Raw genomic sequence first — 22,633 nt, 5'->3', positions numbered from 1 at the left:
GTGTGGTGGCAATGTTCTGACGTAACTGGAGTTGGTGTGTTGAATGCTTTCTGCCCTTTCAGTCTCATAGATGACTGTGTCCCTTAGCTCTTGTATCTATGCTCTTGTGTCCAGCACGTCCCATGCCATAAACCATATAGCCCTGAAGGTCACAAATCATGTCACACACTGTGTCTATCCCCCAGGGCTCCTAGGATAGAATCTACTTCTCTACAAGTAGATTCTGGGTGGTGCTCTGCTTCTCTAGAAGAGCCAGTGATGGTTGCAATGAAATTCTTAGGAAACTTTGTCTAAAGGTCTCACTTTGGGGGAACTATTTGAGATGACACCAAGCAAGAAGGGTGGAAGAAGAAAAAGTGATTACAAAATCTAAGCCAAACAAAACAAAACAAACAAACAAAACCAAGGCCTGGCATGGTGGCTCACACCTTTAATCCCAACACTCAGGAGGCAGAAGCAGGCAGAGTTTAGTGAGTTTAAAGCCAGCTTGGTCTATATAGTGAGTTCCAGAATGGCCAGGGCTACATAGAGAGACCCTGTCTCAAAAACAAAAGAAGAAGAAGAAGAGGAGATCATATTCAGAGACACGGAATGAGTACATGACCCTGGTGTCCATCTGGTGTGAGCCCTGGGTGTGTCTTCTCTTGGTCACAGTCTGCTCCATCGAGCAGCTATACTGATGTGTTCTTCAACAATTGTTTTTCGGTTATTTCCAGTCCTTTGCCATTGCAGATAGATGATGGTGAATGACCTTGGGCATATGCTTAAGCACATATTATATGTTAAGTAAAAGGGTTCTGAGATGAGCATGGTACACAATGGTACCAGCTACTCAAGGCACTGAGACGAGAGGATCAATGACTTGAGGCCAGAAGTTCAGTACTTTCCTGGGCACATAGCAGAATCCTGTCTTGGGGGGGGGGGGGAGAAAGGAGGGAGGGAGGGAAGAAATTTCCAAAGGAGTTTGCTTTCTTAAAAAAATTAAGACACACACACACACACACACACACACACACACACACACACACACACTAATTTGGGGCCTACAGTTTCAGAGTGTTGGAGTCCTGATCATCATGGCAGGGAGCATGTCAGCAGGCAGGCAGGCAGGGTGCTAGAGCAGTAGCTGAGACAGCGTGCCTTGAGACACAACCACCAGGAAGAAAGAGAACTGGGAGTGGAATGGGCTTTTGAAACCTCACAGCCTGCCCTGCAGTGACACACTTCCAATAAGGCTACATATCCTAATCCTTCCCAAACAGTTCCATCAACTGGGGACCAAGTATAGGCTCAAGCATATAAGCCTATGGAGACCATTCTCATTCAAACCACATTTATATATATGGTATATTGTGTGTGTGTGTGTGTGTGTGTGTGTATTCCTTGAATATTGCTAGGGGTGTAAGAACCTACAGTCTCTATGGACACCAGTCAGGCAGTGTTTGCCAAAGTTAGAAACACATTACCTCCTTTGCCTTTGTCTCGGGATTCAGGCCTAGAGCACATTAGTCAGATGCTCTCCCACTAAGCTATATCCTCAGGCAGGTGTGTGCATGTGTGCCATGGCACACATGTGGGGATCAGAGAACACACTTTAGGAATTGCTTCTCTTCTTCTGAGCCCCACAGATTGAACTCAGCCATTCAAGGCACGTAAGAGGCAAGTGCCTTCACCCACTTGTCATCTTGACACCTTTTCTTTTTTTTTCTGGAGAAAATGACCAGCTCCTTAGTGCTGAGGTCACAGGTGTGTGCCACCCTTTGTGGCTTATTCAGTGCTGAGAATCAAACCCAGGGCTTTGCACATGCTAGGTGCCCACTTTAACAGCTGAGTTTCAGCAGGGCGGTGGTGGCATGTCTTTGGGCCCAGCACTCAGGAGGCAGAGGCAGGTGATCTCTGTGAGCTCAAGGCCAGTCCAGTCTATAAATCAAGTTCCAGCATGGCCAGAGTTGTTACACAGAGAAGCCTTGTCTCAGAAAAAAAACCAACAAGAAAAACTGAGCTACATCCTTCCTGCCCCCGTATTCTTCATGTTCATAAACTGGTTTTGCCAAAGCAAAGCAAAACAAATGAACAAAAACCATGGTCTCATGTAGCCCAAGTTGGCTCCAAACGTGCTATAAACTTTCAACTTCTGACCCTCCCACCCTCACTACCCAAGTCTGGGGTTATGGGCATACCCCACCATACCTGGCAAAATATTCTTTTTAGAGACAGGGTCTCTCTACAGAGCCCTGGCTGTCCTTGAACTCACTATATAGACCAGGTTGGCCCCAAACTCACAGAGATCTGCCTGCCTCTGCCTCACAAGAGCTGATATTAAAGGTGTGTGCCACCAGGCCCGGCCAAAATAGAATTTTTATCTTTTGAGCAAATATAATCTTAGTGCCTTACATTTTATCATCGGTTGGCTCAGTATGAACTCTGATTTCCAGACTTGTACAGTCTAAGAGCTTAGATTGACACTTCTGACTAAAACAGCTACAACTGAAGAAACAAAAACAAAAAACAAAAACCAGCAAGCTGACAAGGCAGGGGCCGCTCAACCAAGAGACTGAGTGAGTAGGAGCCGCAACAGAAAAGTGAGTGCAGAGCCACAGTGACCCCACCTGTCCCTGTGAGGAGGGAATTTAAGTTTGACATCACAACCTCACGAGTTCAAAGGGGGGTGTGCAAACCTGGAACCTACCCATGGTGGGATCACTGCCGTGAATCCTCACATGTAGCCGGGCTGGAGCTAAAAGATCGAAACACACTAGTGAGGCTGTGGGAAGACTCTCTTATTGGTAACACAAGCCTTGTGTGGGTTCCCCATGGTTTGGGGTCCACAGAGTTAGTGTGTTTTTTTTTTTTTCATTTTATTTTATTTATGTTGTGTTGTTATTTTTGGTTGCATGTTTATCTGCGCACCACATGGCGTGCATGTTGTCCATAGAGCCAGAATAAGGTGTCAAATCCCCTAGAACTGGAGTTATAGATTGTTGTGACCAGCCATGGGGATGCTGGGGACCAAACCACAGTCATCTGCAAGAGCAGCCAGTGTACTTAATCATTAATCCATCTCCCTAGCCCCATGAGTCCTGAGCAGAGTCCACAGACAATTCCAGTTATTCCAGGGTCTTTCATTCAAGATTATCACAAATCATCTTTTGTAGCAAAGATCTCCACATAATGACCTAGAGACACTGGGTCTCAGTGACTATGCTCAACATAAGAATAAGATAGCTTAAAGAATAAGATGGCAAAGCTGGACATGGTGATTTTAGTCCCAGCACTGAGACTTAGGAGGCAGAGACAGCCAGATCTCTGAGAGTTCAAGGCCAGTCTAGCCTACCAAGGGAGTTCCAGAACAGCCAAGGTGAGGCTCCATTTCAAGAAACAAAGACTGAGAGAGCAACAGGAGAATAGATCCCAAGAAAGGAGGACCAAGGAAGAAAGACCTCTTAGCAAATCACACACACCAGCACCAAAGGGAGGTGGGTACATGCCTGTGAGTGCAGGCGCCCAAGGAGGCCAGAGGCATTGCATACCCCTGGGGCTGGAGTTAACAAGGAGGTTGTAAGATGCCCGATGTGGGGGCTGGGAACTGAACCCTGGTCCTCTGGAAGAGCACTTACTGCTGAGCCATCTCTCCAGCCCTATTGAATGAGGTAGCAGTGGACAGATTGATCTAATTTATCAGCACAGGGAACTGACAGGCAGCACAGACAGGGCCTGCTGCATTCAGGGAACAGGGTAGAGGTACATTCAGTGACAGAGAAGCCTGAGCTATGTCACCACCAGCTGTCTCTCACCAGAAGTAAATTCAGTTAGCCAAATTATTTCTATGTGACTACGTAGAAATAAATGTATGTGGTTTGTCCTCACCTGTGCATCTCAGCCTTCAAAAGCAGAAAGGCAATGCAGAGTCCTGACAAGCAGCAAACACAACTGGTGTCAGTAAAACTTTATTTACAAAAGCAAGTGGCAGTAACATTCTGTTCCTTAAAGTCAGATGTACAGAACCTTATTTTTATTGCTCTTTCAACTATGTATATTACATGTGCTTACTGTTTTTGTTATTAGGTTTTTGTTTTGTTTTGTTTGTGTTTTTGAGACTGTGTCTCACTATGTATTTCTGTCTAGCCTTGAATTTGCAGTGACATTATTCTGCCTCCCAAGTGCTGGGATTACAGGAACCACACCCTGGTTGCTTTAATGAGTGGGGAAGTGGTCAGCCCCACAGATGCATCAAGGATCAGACAGAGAAGTGACCGTTGTTTTGTTTTTATTTGATTTTTTTCCCTTTTTAGAGCCATGGTCTTGCTATATAGCCCCAGTTAGCCTGGAACTTGCCCCAGTCTATCTGCCTCTGCCCCTAGGTGCTAGGATTATAAACATATGCAGCTATGCCCACACCCCCTGAGTAGATCACTGATGGTTTGAAGAGTAGTCTCAGTGGAATGAGGGCCATCAGTTTAGTCCCCCTCCTGAGTGGCTTCTGCAGAGAGTTGGATGGACAATTCAGGAAGCAGCAATCAGGAGGCCACAGTTCAGGGCGAGGAGGGACCTGAGAAGCCCGTTGTGTGCCGGTGGTGAGGTGAGGAAAGGTGATGGGAGATGAACTCAGAGAAAAACCCTGGAGGAGAGGAGGGGAGGGGCGGGGAGGGTGTGACCCCTGTAGTCCTGACCTTGGACAGGACAGCCAGCTGATCCTAGTTAGGGCAGGACAGAGTGACCAGAGTAGAGAGTAGACCGACTGCCAGCACTGACAGGCAAGCTTTCCCCATCATACTCACAGTGTTACAATAAAGTATGGGGGGGGCAGGGGGTAGGGGGGCCCAGGGGCAGATTCCATGGTGGGTAAGGGGCAAACATGCCAGGCAGACAGAGCTTAAGTGAACTTTTACTAGAAAGGAAGGGTCGGGGAGAGAAAAGAGAAATGAGGTAAAGAGAGGCAGAGAGAGGGGTGAAGAGAAGTCCTGTCTACACCTCAGGGGACAGTGGGAAAGAGAACAGAAATGGGTGGAGTTTTTCTTTTAAAGGGTCCTTTGCACCTGTGTGCAGATTACGCAGTGATGTAGCAACCATGGAAGCCTGGGCTGACCAGGGCACTGCCTGAGTGGATTCTGCCAGGTCACAGGGGCGGGCCAGCACAATGCCTGAATCCTTAGGTTCCCACCTTTATTGCTAAAAAGGTGGGGAGTTAGGTGTGACAGGTTAGGGGATAAGGACACGAGTTCTCAAGACTACTCCTGCTGACCTGGGGGCATTGACCGTCTTTGGGGGACCTGAGAAGGTTGGGGTGCTGCCACGCTCTGGGGTAGGTGGTTGCTGCAACTGCTGTCCAGGCTGTATGGAACTCTCTGGCGCCTCTTAGACCTGGCAAGATGTTGGCAGAGCAAAGGACAAAGTTAAGTTCAGGACATAAATTTTCTTAGGTCCTGGTAATTGAGGGGAAGATCATAAGATGAGGGGGAGGGTTCCCAGGGGTCCCCGGGTGAGGGAAAGGGTGAATGATATTTATCTGGAGTGAATCTGATCTGTTTGGGGGGTCCAGTTCCACTCCCTAGAACTTATGAGAATTCTTTGTGAAAAGAAAATTTTAAACACAATAGCATTTTTGTTGTTTATGCTCTGTACTGAGATTTGCCTTGTATGAATGGCAGCATACTCATATCAGAAATTATTTTCGTTGAAAGCGTTAACACTCTTCCTTCCATCTGGGAAACTACAGATATCTCAGCACAATGAAAAGCACCTTAATTTTGAGCTTGTAGTGATGATCGTACAGTGATATAGTTTGGTTGGATTAGTAGCTTATTAAAACTTTGTCAAGACTATGAACAGTAGCATAATGAGAGAGAAAGAAATCTGATAACTTGTATTTGTACTCCTTAAGTTGCTTTGTTATATCTTAAAACATTTTTAGATCCTTACATCTTAAGCATTTATTTTCTCATTTAAACTTCATACCTTAAGACACCTTTTTACACAAAGGAATGGTAAGAAGTTATATTGAAACCTACCAGCTGTCAAACTGCATCAGAGTTCTTGAAAAGGATAAAATTTTACCTGAATTAATGATTAGAGAATGAGAGAGACTTGTTAGTTGGCCTCATGGACAGCCAGCCCCAGAGTCCTCCACGGTTGTTGAGGGCAGAGGTTTTAAGGACACCTGCCTTCTGCTGTTAGTTAGCATGGGGCCTGCAAGGCCCCACAAGGTCCTGTGGATTAGGAGCTTTAGGAAGACTTCCCTACCTGAGCAATGTGGAGAAAGTCAATTCTAGTGTCCTCCTGTTCACAGTCCAAAGAGTCCTTTGCAGCACTGAGGTAAAAGGCAGGTTTGCTCAGTGGCTAACATTACCACTTTTATGGGTAGAGTTTCTTCAGTGTCCACCAGTCTTTTGGAGGAAATGGGGTGATGCCAGCAGCTGGCCTGTCTTACTGTAAGGAAGAGCTTTTTTTTTTTGAGACAGGGTTTCTCTGTGTAGCTTCAGAGCCTAACCTGGCACTCACTCTGTAGACCAGGCTGGCCTCGAACTCACAGAGATCTACCTGCCTCTGCCTCCAGAGTGCTGGGAGGAGTGCTGGGATTAAAGACGTGCGTCACCGTCACCAACGCCCAGCAGGAAGAGCTTTTTTTAATAAAACATTTTAAATGCCATATTCTCTAGATCTCTGAGCATTTGAGGGCTGGCTGTCTATTTAGTATATCTCAGCAGACAAAATTTGTCTTAGTTACTTGCCTTAAGCACATAGGTGGCTAGGTAAGGCTTTATCCCTTAAGTAATTAATTTGTATGGCTACAGATTTGTATGGCTACAATGACATTAGGGTAGGATTTGTCTGGAGAACTGAATCCAAGCTGAGATGCTGTGGAGGGATGTTTTACTCAGATCCCTCCATCCTGACTATAACTGGTTTTAACTTAGTAGGTTAGATTTATGCCTGTGAAGGACAAAGAAGAAAAATCCCCTTTTGTAATAGAAGCTTAACCTTAAAAACTGACAATAGCCGGGCGTTGGTGGCGCACGCCTTTAATCCCAGCACTCAGGAGGCAGAAGCAGGCGGATCTCTGTGAGTTCGAGGCCAGCCTGGTCTACAGAGCAAGTGCCAGGATAGGCTCCGAAGCTACACAGAGAAACCCTGTCTCGAAAAACAAAAAAACAAACAAACAAACAAAAAAAAAGTCTACATACCAATTTAGAAATATTTGAGACTTAGCACAGTTGGATTTAAGTTGCATACACAGAGTTAGCTTACATTCACATATATAAAGCTAAATTTAAATCACATGTATAGAGATGGGCAGATATATTAAACAGGACTGGGTAAAAGTAAGGAGAACCGGAGGGTAATCTCTGATTTGCATGTTGTAGCAAAACAGACAGGACATTTAAAAAGATAGTAGACTTAAAGCCGCCAGTGAGCAGCAGATTTGTTATAGGTGGAGTAAGCAGATCTGTTGCACATGGAGTAGCTAGGGTTTCTGTATGAAATGTGGGCCCTGCCAGGCCCTGGGAAGGCACACCATTATGCAAACAAGCCATGCACAACAGAGCCAGTGAAAGAAGAAATAAAAGGCAAGCAAGTAAATGAATTATGACTGACTGGCAGCAGAGTTTGTCGGCAGAAGCTGGCTAAACTGCCCCCTCTGCTAGGTGGCCAGGCCATCGAAGGGAGGAACCATGTGGGTGTGATGGGGGGACGGTTGGGGGGGGCTGAGGAGAGGTCACATGGTTGTCCTTAGTCAAGATGGCGCCTGCCTGTGTGTTGTAAGGTATCTTATAGATTTTAAACCTTATGCACTTAGTAAGACCCACATAAAGTACTCAGGCATTCCGAATCACACAAGTGGCCACACCATACACAGCATGTATACATCTTTTTTTTTAATATATGTAAAATGTATGGAAAGAAATAAAAGTATTTTTTAAGCAGATGTATTAATTTCAGGGCAACCCACTGTGAGCTGCCAATGTCTGCGTGGAGGGGAAGAGCGGGAAAGAGAGCAGAAGTGGGTGGAGTTTTTCTTTTCTTTTTTTTTTTTTTTTTGCTTTGTTTGTTTTTTCAAGACAGGGTTTCTCTCTGTATCTTTGGAGCCTATCCTAGCACTTGCTCTGGAGACCAGGCTGGCCTCGAACTCACAGAGATCTGCCTGCCTTTGCCTCCCGAGTGCTGGGATTAAAGGCGTGCACCACCAACGCCCAGTGCAGACTATGTAGTGATGTAGCAGCCATGGAACCCTGGGCTGACCAGGGTGCTGCCTGAGTGCATTCTGCCAGGTATCAGGAGTAGGCCAGGGTGATGTCTGAATCCTTACATACAGACTTTCCATTCCACAATGCTCCACCGGGAAACACAGGCCTTTCAGAACAGCTGACCCTGAGAAAACCACTCTTGACTCTTGAACAGTAGGTGCCGGAACCTCTGCCAGGCAGAAAGTCACAGAACCCAGAGGCATGTCCAATAGCAAGTGCTAAGGAAAGCTGGGCCTGGGTCAGAACGAGAGTGTTAGCTGGCGGCCACATGCAGCTGAAGTGACAGCGGAAATAGTACTTGGTATCCAAACAGTCACAACTGGAGTGTGGCCTGCTGGAGTGTGACGGTGGCACCTACTTGGAGCTGCACCTCACAGGGTCCCGGTGAAGGTGTCAGGGGATCGGAGGGCTTCCCAGCCCAGATCCAATGCAGCACCATGTCAGAAGAGCCTCGGGGACTAGTGTTGCCACACCCTGCCACACAGAGCGTGAGTCCCCACAGTGGCACACACTGGCCAGAGAACAACCTTGCATCAACTTGCAGGACAAGTAGGAGGACTACCTATGGTTGGCCCGTTTGGGTCCTTGGAGCCCTCTCTTCTCGGGTTGGCTGGGGAGGAGGAGTCACAAAGCCCACCCCCTCCTCCTGGTCATTTCTGTCCACATAGGGACACATCCCTAGGACCCAGGCCACCTCCCCAAAGGCTGAGTGTTGTGGGATGTGACTGACAGCTCCTAGTGCCCTTTTGTAATAAAAGTAAAGTTTAAAAACAAAACAAAACAAAACAAAACTACATTCCAGCAAAGATCTCTGGGTTTATGGTTCACCCTGCCGAGGATTTTGCCGAGAGGAAACCATGGGCATTGTCAGTGCAGTAAAGTGGGTTAGTCACCCCCTTAGTTCCTGGTGTAGGCCTGGCATCTTGAGGGCTTGGATGAGATTTGTCACTTTGTATAATACTGTAATGGCTTGAGGACCTTATTGGTGGACACAGTGGTACCTTGGGGGATGAGGTCTCTGTTGAAGATGTGGCTGATCTCACCATGTTAGTGGGTAGGATAGCCAGGCAGCCTGCAAGTCTTGCTCCAAGAAAAAAAGGTGGAATTTCCTCTGGGTTGTTTCAGTATTTTGCACTTTCAGTGCCTTGTGAACAGTAACCTGACCATTAAATGGATCCGGACAGTTAACACTGCTGATGAAACAGCATGGAAGGGCCCAACATGTAATAGTGTCTGCACATCATGACAGAAAAACCACTGAAGTGCTGGGGCCCCGCAGTGTCTTTAATCCCAGCATTCAGGAGGTTGAGGTAGGAGAAGCATGAGCTCCCTGGGATCCATGCTGGCAACTTGGACTCCATGCTAGCACCGTGGGTTCCATGCTGGCACCCTGTCTGGAGGATGGGATTGCTTGTCTCACACCTCTGGATTTTGAGGTGGGAACCAGCACTGCCCACACCAGCCCCTTCAGTCCTCACTAGCTTCATTGGTTTCCTGTCCAGGCCCTGCCAGGATGAGGGCAAGGTCTCAGCCCCACAACCAGCCCTGGACAGATTCCTGGGGTCTAGATCATCACACACTGAACACCTGAGATAGCATCCCTACCACACACTCTAACCTCTCTCTCTCTCTCTCTCTCTCTCTCTCTCTCTCTCTCTCTCTCTCTCTCTCTCTCTCTCTCTCTCTCTCTCACACACACACACACACACACACACCTACTCTCCTGCAAGCCAAGCCAGGCTTCCTCTCATCTTCATTCTTACACAAGCCTCAAGTCTCTCTGAGCCGTGCTGGCCCAATGCCCGGGTCCCTTCTGCTCCCTGTGTTACTGCGCAGCCCAGGAGCCCAGCACCCACCTACAAACACAAGTAGGCATTTCCACTCCAGTAACCCCCCACATACATAAGGGCATCCCTCTCTCCCACCCCATCTCCCTAGCACCTGCCTCCTCCCCTCAGCAAAACTCTCCCCGGGCTGATCCAGTAGGTCAACCTGTACCCAGCTTTCACCTTCATGCCCCGGGCCTTGTTCTCTTTCTCTTATTTATCTTGAGTCCCTTCTATCTCTTCAGGAATGTCCCTAAGGGTGGGGACACCTGAAGCTTTGTGTTGGATGCTGGACTCCTAAAACTAAGCAGCCAGCAGTGTTCAGGGTAAAAGGATTGGTGGAGGGCTGCAGCGTGGTGGGGAAAGGGATAGAAAGAATTTCAGGAAGTAAGATGACTGATACGGACACCGCAAAGGTTGGGGTTAGGCCAAGGCTCAATGGCAGAGCCCAGGAAGTTCTCAGCTCATCCCCACCACACCCCTCACCAACACAGGCTTGCCCCTCAGAGTGTGTGCACCTGTAACTCCAGCACCCTGGAGTCTGGAGCAGGAGAATAAAGGGTTTTGTGACAGACTGAGTACATAGCAAGACCCTGTTCGGGGAAGGAGAAAGAAAACAAAAAGTAAGGCTTTAAAAATACATGTACTCCCTAGATGGCAGTATTAAATACAATCAGGGCAGCGGTTTTCCCCAGAGTGAAGAAACCTTTCTTCGTGTAATCCTAACTGAAATATGGACAGACTTTCTCTTGAAGCCAGACAAGTGGATTTTCAAGTTCCACTGCAATGAAATGGAAGCCTGCTGCAGCCTTCCACACATTAAGACATATGAGGCAAGGCTGGGGCAGAACTCAGTGACAGAGGCTTTCCTCCCACGTGCAAGGCTCTAGGTGCACATACACACACACACACACACACACAGAGAGAGAGACACACACACTCTGGGGGTAGGAGACACTAACACGAGAAGAGCCAGAACAGAACTTGCTCTGAGGTGGGGCATTCTCCTGCAGCCCAGGCAGCTCTATGAGGCACTCTCTCAGAGACTAGCTCATTGGCAGAGACTTGCCTGGTATTTCCAAGGCCCTGGGTTATCCTCAGCACCCAAAATAATCATAAAGATCAAACTGGAAGGGTTCCCCATGCATCCCAACAAAGGCCAGTAATCTTCAAACAGCTATCCACCATTCACCTGGCCAGACACCTCTAAAAATCACAGGTCCCAGCCTGGCCAGGGGCTTCGGAAGACCTCCCTGATCCTGTTTCCAAAGCTCAGTCCTGAGGCTGTCCACCTTCTTTCCCGGGAATTAGGACAGCCCCAAGCCTTCCTGGCCCTGGCATCTGACCCAGGTATGCAAGTGGCCAGACATATCAAAGGACTCCTGCCTCCCTGGAGGAAAGGGAGTTATGCCTTCTACCTCCCCAAGTTGACAAACAGCCTGTACAAGCCTCAGCTGAAACACCAGTCTCCCCTGCCTGACTCCAGTCCGCCCACTGCCCAGTCCCCTTCCACCTACCCAGCTGCCAGGGCCAGGTGCACTGTCTTTAAACACACACACATTTGCCCTTTTCCTTCCAACAGCCTGTAGCCCCAGGCAGCTTGCTTTTTTATTGTGTCTGAAGATGTTTTCACAGCACATGGGGCCAGCAGGTCTTTCAGGTGGTCCATAGCACTGTGAAGCCCATTTTTTCTCCAGGTCTCACGGGTGTCCCCTTCCACGCTGGGTGTGGTGCTGCCCTGTATGATGTTCTTGTCCCTGTCCCTGTGCCTGTGGGAGCCGCGGAGCCTGGGGTTGGACAATTATCTACAAGGGAAATAGCTGGGTCAAAGGTGTGGGTAGTTAGAAGTGTTACCAAATTGTTCTAAAAAAACCTGGCCCTGTGCCTGCAGCTGCCTGCAGGGTGGAAGGCACCTTCTCTCTCTACTCCTGCGCCCTGGACTTTGTCCCAAGTCTTTCTCCCAGTCTGACAAATGAAAAGTGATACTTAGTTTTTTGTTTAATTTACATTTTGGGGGTGGTGGGTGGGGTTTTGGTTTGTTTCCTTTAGTTCAGAATTGCTTCAAACACTATGTAGCTTAAAAATGACTTTGAACATCTGATCCTCCTGCCTCGGGCGCCTTAATCTGCAATCACTCGTTTTGTTGTTTTCCAGTTTGCTGCTGTTTTCTGTTTTTTGTTTGCTTGCCTGCTTTTAAGAAAAGGTGTGACTTCATAACACTTGACTGGCCCAGAACCGTGCACTTTGTAGACCAGGCTGGCCTTGACTGTACTAAAATCGGCCTGCCTCTGCCTCCAGAGTGTTGAGATTAAAGGTGTGTGCCACCACACCCAGCATTAATCTGCAGCGCTGAAGCTGTAGACATTTCATGGTTGGGTTTAATGTGGATTTGTGACCTTTTCACAGAGGACAATTGGGGAGGGGAGACAGTGCTCTAGAAAGGATAGAAGCTGGGAGGCCATGGGCAGGGAAGGTCTGTGCCTGCAGAGACCAGGGATTGAGGGGTTTCACACAGGAGAGGCCTGACCCTCAGTACCAGGCAAGTTCTAGGTGTGAGGTGTGCAAGGTGTGCAGGTACCAGGATCCCATTCTCAAGAGGAAACTGAGGCCAAATGCTGCCCGGTGCCTCTGTCCTGTGCTCAGCTCTCCCAAGCTCCAGAAAGCACAGACCCAACCAGAACTAGGCAGAAAGGGCAGGGTTAGCAGGAGGACTACAGTTGCCCATAGGTCAAAGGGTCAGGGGTGTGGAAGCTCCTGAGGAATGTAGCTACTAGTTGGGACTAGCCCAGACCCTCCCCAGTCAGTATTCCCCAGTCAGGGCTCTTACAGTTTCTTCTGCTCTCATCAAGCCAAAGGCTAAGGCATAATGGCTAAGTTGTGTTTTTTGTTTGTTTTTTTTGGTTTTGTTTTTTTCCTTTAAAAGGCTGTGAATCTTTTTGAGCTCATGTTCATGGAACAAAGCCTATGATCCTAACCCTTGGTAGGCCAAGGGAAGAAGATAATCACGAATTCAAGGCCAGCCTAGGCTACACAGTGAATTCAAAACTAGCCTGGGCTACATTACCTGAGCCCAGTCCAAAAACAAACAAACAAAAAAGTTTGCTGTTTGTGTTGTTTGTTCTAAATCCTACTTACATAACACAGCTTCTGTGCGGATCCTAACAGTGACAGAGACCACACTATTACCAGGCTTCTCTTATCTGGAGATCCAGGAGGAAAAAGAAAAAGAACTAAACAACTGCCCCTTGTCTGATGGCCTGATTGTGGAGTCGTCCTGTCCCAGACTCTGCTTGAATAGCCACCCCTCCTCTGCCTCAGGCCTCACCAGGAGAGTACTCCAGGCCTGAGTGTCTCCCTCTGGAAAGGAGAGTGGGGGAGGTGAGCAGGCAGGAAGAGGGCACTGGGTTAGGCCTGGACACACCCACAGTGGCTCCTCCCTGGCTCTGTGGATCCAATAAGCTTGTTTCTAGAGAAACTAGACATTTTTTTCTTTAAAATGTCACTTTGAGAACACAAACAAAACAGTTCTTTTGTTTGTTTGTCTTCTCTGTGTAGCCCTGGACATCCTGGAACTCACTCTGTAGACTGTGCTGACCTGGAACTCAGAGATCCACCTGCCTCTGGAGTGCTGGGATTAATGTTGTGTGCCAGTTGTAAAACAGTTCTTTCTGGGACCTTTGTGGGAGAAAAGTGCTTGCAACTGGAGCATGAGGGCCTGAGTTCAGATCCCGGCACCCACATAAGCCAAGTGCAGCAACATGTACCTGTCATGGTGGGTCTTGAGGATATTGGCAAGCCAGTCTACCAGAAACAGAATGGCAGAGGCAGGTGGATCTCTCTGGTCTGCAGAGTAAGTAGGACAGCCAGGGCTCCACAGAGAAACCCTGTCTCAAAAATAGAGAGAGAGAGAGAGAGAGAGAGAGAGAGAGAGAGAGAGAGAGAGAGAGAACAAAAAAAAAAACCAAAATCCTAACGAAATAACTAAATAAAATAGTATAAGGGGTTGACAAGATGTCTTAGTGGATAGAGGAGCTTGCTGCCAAACCTGACAGCTATAATCTGATCCCTGGGACATGGTAAGAAAAGAACTACCACAAATTGACTCTAACCTTCATACACTTGCTGAGACACAAAACACACACAAAACAAAAGGGGAGTGGCTGGAGAGATGGCTTAGTATATAAGAACAGTTGTTGCTCTTGCCAAGGATCTGGGTTTGATTCCCAACACTCACAGGACTGCTCACAACCAGCTCACACCAGTTCCAGGGTATCCAACATCCTCTTCTGACCAAGCACACATGCAGTGCACATACATGCAGGAAAAACACCCACACACATGAAAGAAAATAGATCTTAAAAAAAAAACTTTAAAAATTAATTTAAAATGCTCACTTTTGAACATTAGGGCTTAATGAATCAAAACAATGTATAGGTTGATCCCAGGTGTTTGGGGGGAAGCAGCGCACTCCTGAAGCCAGGGTGCCCTCCATCCAATCACTGGACAGCCTTGTAGGCTCCAACAGCAGCTTCACTCTCAAAGCCAATTGAAACTGGCCTGGTGGACTGGAGAGATGGCTCAGCAGTTAAGAGTACTAGCTGTGGCCAGGCATAGTGGCACATGCCTTTGATCCCAACACTTTGGGAGGCAGAGGCAAGTGGATCTCTGAGTTTGAGCATCAGCCTGGTTTACAGAGTGAGTTCTAGGACAGCCAGAGACCCTGAGAAACCCTGTCTTGAAAAACTAATAATAAATAAATAAATAAGAGCACTGGCTTCTTCTCTTCTAGAGGACCTGTGTTATGATAAATCTTTCCGCCATAAGCTGCCCAGCCCCACCGCCACATGTGAGCTTTACACCAGCCGCCCGCCCGAGGTAGGCCCAAATGAATACACAGAAACTTGTTCAAAGCTGCTTGGCCAATGACTAGGATTCCTCATCTGTTAGCTCAGTCTTAATGATCATAAATCTATATATTTTATAAGACTTATCAGACACCTTATTGGCGTCCCTCCTTGCTGGTGGATCGCGTTGTGCTGGGGGAGGAGCAGGAGAAAAGGGACCCTTCCTGTTTCTCCTTCACTTAAATATGAGTCTCCTTGCTATGTCACTTCCTGCCTGGATCACAACTTCTCTACTACATTTCCCAAAATCCTCTTTGTCTCCTAGTCCCATCTAACTTGCTATCTCATTGGCCAAACAGTATTTTATTTAACAATTAATAAGATAAACATACACAGTACATTCCCCATCAGACCTGTGTTTAATTCCCAGTATCCACATGGCTCCCGGCCTCTGTGACTTCTTCCCTTTGAAGGCTCTGCTCAAACATGTTGTGCACAGACGCACATTTCAGCAAAGCACTAGTACATCATGAAGATAAATCTGGCTGGACAGTAGTGGTGTACTCTTTAGGAAATCAGAAGTTTGAGGCCAACATGAGACCCTATTTTGAAAAGCCAAGCTCAGGGAGCACTGGAAAGGTAGACCTGTGGTTGTGGGTACTTACTGCTTTTGCAGAGGACCTGGGTTCAATCCCAGTACCCAGTGATGGCTCACAACCACCCACAACGCCAGTGCCAGTAAATCCAACGCTCTGACACCCTCAGACCTCCATGGGCACCAAGCATGCACATAGTACATTGTGGTGATATTTTTTTGTCATCTAACAAATAAAGGTTGCCTGAAGACCAGAGTATGGAGCTAAGCCACCACTTAGCTAGCCATAGAGGCCAGGCAGTGGTGGCTTACACCTTTAATCCCAGCACTTGGGAGGCATATGCCTGGATCTGTTTCTCTTTTAGACTGGATCAATCTCGTGTAGCCCAAAGTGGCCTTGAACTCACAGAGATCCTCCTGCCTCAGCCTGTGGTGCTAGGATTAAAGGCATGTACCACCATTGCTTGGCCTCTATGGCTAACGAGTGGCTAGCTCCACAACTCTGATCTTCAGGCGAGCTTTATTAAATAACAAACAAAATATCACCACAGTGCATATATCATACAGGTGGGTAAAATGCTCACACATGGAAAATAAGCTTTTTTAAAGGAAGAGGAGGAGGAGCAGACGGGAAGGGGAAGTCAGGAGAGGAAAGGAGAGACACAAAGCAGGGGCAGGAAGAAGGAAGGAAACAAAAGGCCTGTGTTGGGAAGCAGCCCTCTAACCCTACGAGGTAAGCAGCTTAGCGTCAGGACGGTGACGTGGGTTTGTGGTGAGTGACTCCACACTTTTCTTTTTCTGATCTGACCGTCTTAGCCCCAACCTGACCTCTCATGATTCTTAATATTGACAGCCTGTATCCCTGACACCAGAGCTGCCCACTGTCTGGCTCCTACAGGTGCTTTGTGTCTCTTGTGAAACGCAGGGTGAGTGAGCTCAGAAGAGCAGTCGAGATGTCCTTGTGGGAGATGGTGATGAGCTGATTGTGATGTGTGTTTGTGATAAGAAAACTCAAGTGAAAATCTCACTCGGGATGGGCAGCCTCCGAGAACAGTTTGTGCCTCCTGTGAACTGATCCAGAACACCGTGTTCCTCTCCCTCCCATCTGCTCCCCACACCAGAAAGCTGACACAGAATTCCCCTAAGCTCTGAGTAACCCTGGGCTGGAAGGTGGACATAGGCTCCTGGTAGCCAAGGTGAGATACACAGACCAAAAAGTCTGGGAACAACAACTCTGGGCGGGAGAAGCAAGTCTGTCAGGGCTCTGCCAGCTGTGCTCCGGGAACTTACTCACCAGAGGAAAGCAAACAGAGCCCCGCGTGGACCTGGTCACGTTCCCCTGACCCACTGTGGGTCACAGCAGCCTCAGGCCACAACCAAGGCTGTCGTCCTCACTCATGAGGTCAAGGCTCCTCTCTGTTTCTCAGCATTTCTGCCCCTGGCCTGGTCCCTGTCGCTGAGTGAGAGCCTGCTGCTGGCAACACTGCTCTGAGATGCCTGCACACCGCCCCACTGCACCGTGTTAGCACCTCTCCGGGGAAACCCGAGTTCACGCCACACACACACAGCTGCTCACAGTTCCAGTTCCTGGGGTTCCAACACAACCTCACACACATAAAATAAAAATAGCTATGTTTTAAAAGGAAAAAATGCCTTAGAAGGAAAGAAACAAGCAACCCTGTGCAGGTCCTGCTGTGGATGAACCTGTTTGCTGCCTGTGCTGAGTGAGGTCCCTACGGGGCAGAGGACCCGCCACAGTTTTGAGACAAAGTGCCTCACAGATCTGTTGGGTCTTTTGAAATAGTTATGAGGAAGTGACGATTGCCACTCAGAAAAGCAACATATTGAAGTCACTCCTAAAACAAAGCAAATACATCAAATCAGGTTGCTTTTTAATGGTGTTTATTCTAGGGCCATAGAATGCCTGGCGCACACTTCTGCTTCTGCAAGCTGTGGTGATAAGGACTAGACTCTAGGGTTCCCCATACATAACTAACTGGCTAACTGGACAAAGATACAAAGCAGCTATTTGCAGATAGGAGGACAGGCATCTCTGCCCACCACCCCTGGAGCAGAGGGACAGAAGCCAGGTCATCCTGTCATCTGAATAGAGGCCTCTTCTGGGCTGCAAGGAACAATCTCGAGCAGGCAGTACAGTGCTGAGGAGAAGTTAAGGAAGGATGGCAGTCGAGGCAGAGTCTAAATAAAAGAGGAACTGTGCAGAAAAGCACCCTACGTATCCCACATGTCCAGAAAATGAGGCCCTGGGATGGGGGATACCTGGGTGGTGGACTGATTGTCTGGCGTGCCCAAGGCTCTATCCCAATACCATATGTAAAGTTCCAAACAGCCAGGACTACACATGGGACCCTGTCTCAACAACACCTCCCCCCCCCAAAAAAAATAATTTTTAAGGTCAGCCCGGCATACATAACTTGAGTTCGTATCTCAAAAAAGCAGTGAAAGGGATAAAGAGAGGGGGAGAAGGAAGAGTTAAGGGGAGAAAGAGGAAAAAAGAAAAGAATTCTAACAAAATGGAGTTTCCAGAGCTCTGCCAGGGTAGGGGATGTTGAGGCTCCAGATAATGTGAGTGACATTCCCAGGGAAAGCACCCGTGCACATCCCAGTGTAGGAAGGCAAGGCCTCATCTGCCGCTACAGCCCTGGGGTGTCTAGATGGTACCGCAGCTGTACCGGAATCAGCCCAGGCTCCTCTGAGAGACAGAAGGAAATTTCAGTAATGTAAGAAAATGTCTAGCCAGATGTGGTGGCACACGCCTTTAATCCCAACTCTGGGGAGGCAGAGGCAGGGGGATCTCTGAGTTTGAGGCCAGCCTGGTCTCCAGAATGTGTTCCAGGACAGCCAGGGTTATACAGAGTCTCAGAAAAAAAAATATGCATGCATACATACATACGTACATATGCAAGATATGCAAGTCAATATAGCCTGAGTTTAGCTCAGTGTGAAAACATAGGGGGCTGAGGTTATTTAGTCAATAAGAGTCCCTGGGTTCCATCCCAACACTGCATAAATAAGCACAGTGACGCAGGTCTTCATCCTGGTGTGTGGTAGGCAAAGGTAAGAAAATCAAGTATTTCATCTGTATAGAGTTTGAGACCAACCTAGGCTACATGAGACTTGTTTTAAAAACAGGGAAGCTGGGTGATGGTGGCACACATCTTGAATCGCAGCGTTCAGAAGGCAGAGGCAGGTGGATCTCTGTGAGTTGGAGGCCAGCCTGGTCTGCATAACAAGTTCCAGGACAGCCAAGGTGACACAGAGAAACCCTATCTCAAACAAAACAAAAAAGTCCTGCCTGGCACGTGTAAGACAGAGCAGTCTCTAGCCTCACAAAATAAAGTCTATTTAATGTCATGGTTGAAACACTCTGTTAATTGACTGGGAGTAAAAGCCCAGATTCAGCTATGTCCTGTCCTCGGGAGCCCACACCGCCTGGCAGTGACACACCTGTAGACCTGTACAGTTATAGTTACTCCAGAGACCAAGGCAACAGGGTCAACTGAACCTAGCTGGCATCCCAGACCAACACAGGAAGCACATATATTGTGTAGCTATGGATGTTCTGCCTAGATGTATGTCTGAGGCCAGGAGAGATGACAGATCCTCTGGGACTAGAGTCACAGACAGCTGTGAGCCGCCTTGTGGTTGCTGAGGATAGACCTTGGATGCTCTGGAAGAGCAGCCAGTGCTCTTAACCACTGAGCCGTCTCTCCAGCCCCCATCTCTGTTTTCTTTTCCTTCCTTCCTTCCTTCCTTCCTTCCTTCCTTCCTTCTCTCCCTTCCTCCCTCCCTCCCTCCTTCTCCCCCTCTCTTTCTTTCTTTTGTATGTTTTTTCAAGACAGCATTTCTCTGTGTAACATCCCTGGCTGCCCTGAACTTGCTTTGTAGACCAGGCTGGCCTCAAACTCACAGAGATGCACCTGCCTGTACCTTCTGAGTGCAGGGATTAAAAGTGAGTGCCACCACTGTCCAGCTTTCTTTTCTTTTTTTAAGACAGAATTTAGGCTGGGCGCTGGAGGCATACACCTTTAATCCCAGCACTTGGGAGGCAGAGGCAGGCCAATCTCTGAGAGTTGAGGCCAGCTTGGTCTACAGATCAAGTTCCAGGACAGCTTCCAAAACAATACAGAAAAACCCTGTCTCGAAAAACCAAAAAAAAAAAAAAAAAAAAAAAAAAAGACCCGATCTAATATAGCTCAGGATGTCCTTGCACTCATTCCTGTATGACCTTGAACTCATCCTCCTGCCTCTATATCCAAGGTGCTGAGATAACAGGAGTATGTCACCACACCACACCCCACCCCCCCACCCCACCCCCGGACTCCCCACCTCTCTTGAAAAAAAATGTCTAATGGCAGATTAAGAAAGTCAAGAATCCAGAAAAGAACAGAAAAATAACTGAGCAGCTATCATAGATGCTTTTAGGTTAATTTTTCCTTTAAAGGTTCAAGGCAAAGCAGATGTCCCAACAAGGAGGTGTTTCCAGATGTCCGTGTGGTGGGACACAGAAGTCTTAGGTGTGCTTCTAACAAAAGAAGCATGTGTGTGTTTCTTAGGGTCCTCCTGGTTTCCAGGCTCTTCTCTGGGGTTGTGGACTGTAGGCTGGTTTTCTTTGCTCTATGTCTAATGTCCACTTATGAATGAGTACATAGTGTGTTTGTCCGTGTCTGGGTTACCTCACTCAGGATGGTTTTCTAGTTCCACCCATCTGCCTGAGAATGTCAAGATGTCATTGTCAGAGCAGGTATGCAAAAATAACAGGGCACTACTGGAGTTCAGCCCTGCACTGGGCCCAGCAGACCAGGCTAGATGTCAACATAGAATTGTTGAGGCCACTGTCCCTGTCCAACTTGAAGCCAAGCTGTTTGCCTCACCTTACAGACCCAGAGAGACACCGCCAAATTCCCAAACAGGCCACTTTCAGTTGGCAAGATAACAGAGTTCTCTCTGCCCTAATCCTTTCACAAAATAGCCTACCTAAAGCTAACCAGTGTTACTTAATCAGATACTTTTCTATTGTTCTAGCTGCCAGGTCCAACCTTACAAAGAAAGTAACTTTATTTAGTTAGTTAGTTTTGCTTGCTGAGAGGATTGACCTCAGGGTCTTGTACATGATAGACAAGTGCTACGGCTGAGCTATATCCCATGCAAGTAAAGTAACTTTGAAATAACCTTTGTAGCTGAGTCTTGTGGCAAAGGACTGTAGCTCCAGCTTGAGCAGCAATCTTCCTGTCTTGGCTTCCAAAGTGCTGTAGCATAAACAGATGTGAGTGACTATGCCCAGCTACAATTTAACTGGCTTTATCTCCAGGGGCCATACATCAATGTATATATTTTCTCCAGGGGCCATACATCAATGTATATATTTTCTCCAGGGGCCATACATCAATGTATATATTTTCTCCAGGGGCCATACATCAATGTATATATTTTCTTCCTTTTTTTTTTTTTTTTTTTTTTTTAAACACAGGGTTTCTTGGTGTTGTCCTAGAACTCACTCTGTAGACGAGGCTGGCTTGGAACTAACAGGGATCCACCTGCCTCTGCCTCTCAAGTGCTGGAATTAAAGGCATGTGCCACCACCATAAAACAAAAATCATTTTAAAAGCTGAATTTGTATTAAACATGTACAGACTTTATTCTATCATCTCCAACAATACAGTACAGCAGGTGTTTACAGGGATAGCATTTATATTGTCTGTGAAAGTATATGAGCCCGATGGTGGTGGCTCACACCTTTAATCTCAGCGCTCAGGAGGCAGAGGCAGGTGGAGATAGAGTTCCAGGACATCCAGGGTTACACAGAGAAACCCTGTCTCAGAAGAGAGAGGGAGGAGGGAGGGAGGCAGAGACAGAGGTTATATAGACTCAAGAGAGTTGATTAAGAGTCGGTGGACCTATTCAAACCTCCCAGCCAACACTTGGACATTGTGTATGAGGAGATGGCCTAGAGCTGAGCCCTGTAGACACTAAGGCATGACTCCATTATGACTTTAGCAATTGTACACCAGGAAATAGGGACAAAGACCAAAGTACTTACTAATCATAAATCATTATACCACAAGATGATTTTGTGTGGGTGAGTTTGTGTGCTGCAGTCATACTGACCCCAGTGCTTGGCACTGGGTCCTACACCCATTTTGCTTGTAAAGTTTACCAAGGGGCCAAAGGCAGAATTTCCTCAACTGAACTGGATGTATTAAATGAGTGCATGGAAGAAAGGCTTTTGTAAAACGCATGAAGAGAAAGCCCCAAAGCCCCTCTGCCACATTCAGCATTGAGGACCCAGGTCTTAGCTACCTTTTGAAGACAGAGTTTCTGTCCCACCTGGTCCCACAGCTTTTTAGTCCCAAATAAACACACAGAGGCTAATATTAATTATAAACTGACCAATGGCTCCGGCTTCTTATTGGCTAGCTCTCTCTTAATTATTAACCTATTTCTATTAAACTATGTAGCGCCACAAGGCTATGTCTCATAAACTTTTCTCGTCCTGTATTAACCTCCATTCTCTCGATTTCTTTTTTAACCACGAAAACAGGAGAATTTCTGAATCCTCTCTTCTATTAAAGGCTATTGAACCATCCATACAGGATCTTTGGTCTCTCAGGGTATGTTGGCTTTGGCCATTTTCCACCAACCAGCTCTGGGGGCCAGCCGTGGGAGGCACAGCTCATCAAACTTTCCTTTTTAAGATAGTCTGCCCTGGTGCCCTTTTTGACTACATCCAAAGCAATTTCAAGGGGGCCCTTCTGTCCTCCTTTTCCCTAGGCCATGATAAGTTTGTTGAAATAAAACATCCTTAACTGAAGTCCCTTGTAAAGCAGTGGCTATAGCTAACCCCTGAGTGTATGAGAGTCCAAAATCTGAACAAATTCAAATAAAATCAGAGATACCTGCTTTCTTTCTAAAAGGTCTTAAAGCAGTTTCTGACAGGCTGCATTAATTAGTATTTTCACATATACTTTGCTGGGCAGCAGCCATGGCAGCAGCTCCCAAGGCTGTGGGCTTCCTTACTCAGCCTGGCTTCAGCTTGCCTTTGCCCTCTAGGCCTGGGCTGGCCCACCACAGGTCAGTGGTTGCTGGGGCTGCTTGCAAAGTCAA

General features: G+C 47.4%; 1 protein-coding gene across 7 annotated transcripts in view; it reads left to right on the top strand.

Moving 5' to 3' along the window:
• The window catches only part of Ccdc57 (coiled-coil domain containing 57), a 102,030-nt gene that overhangs the window by 66,430 nt on the left and 12,967 nt on the right, over positions 1-22,633 (top strand). The gene's annotated exons all lie outside the window — the stretch shown is intronic.

Source organism: Cricetulus griseus, chromosome 7 (genome assembly GCF_003668045.3).
Source record: "Cricetulus griseus strain 17A/GY chromosome 7, alternate assembly CriGri-PICRH-1.0, whole genome shotgun sequence".
Taxonomy (NCBI): Eukaryota; Metazoa; Chordata; class Mammalia; order Rodentia; family Cricetidae; genus Cricetulus; species Cricetulus griseus.
Note: the sequence above shows the minus strand (reverse complement) of the source record. Positions and strands in the feature narration are given on the sequence as shown.